Here is a 400-nt window from a genome sequence, read left to right as displayed (position 1 = left end):
TTTTCTGTTTCAATAATTGGATTTTTGTCCTTCATATCATTGATTGTCATAGCCTGAGTGCTATTAACTCCTTTACACTCATAGGCTGGACAAGGACAGCATTGAAGATGGAGAGAGCACAAAAAGACTTGGGACCAGGCAATGACTCATTTCTCTACTGAGAGACATTTAATAACTTCTTAAATAGTAATTTCCCTATTAGACAGCTGTTTAACACAACAATGATAATTTGCATTTCAAAGGCCTGTTTCATTTCCACCGTGGCCAGATAATGAACCTACGCAGACACATCGAAGTCAAGCTGACAGTCCATCCCTCTTCAGAGACAAGATTTACCTCACCTTACCTACAGTCAAAGGTGGAAATGAAAAGGCTCATATGAAAGTACCCTCTCTGCATG

The sequence above is a fragment of the Oncorhynchus mykiss genome, chromosome 23, assembly GCF_057628025.1.
Source record: "Oncorhynchus mykiss isolate SJ-2025 chromosome 23, ASM5762802v1, whole genome shotgun sequence".
Taxonomy (NCBI): Eukaryota; Metazoa; Chordata; class Actinopteri; order Salmoniformes; family Salmonidae; genus Oncorhynchus; species Oncorhynchus mykiss.
The sequence above is the reverse complement of the archived record's forward strand: the minus strand, read 5'-3'. Positions refer to the sequence as shown.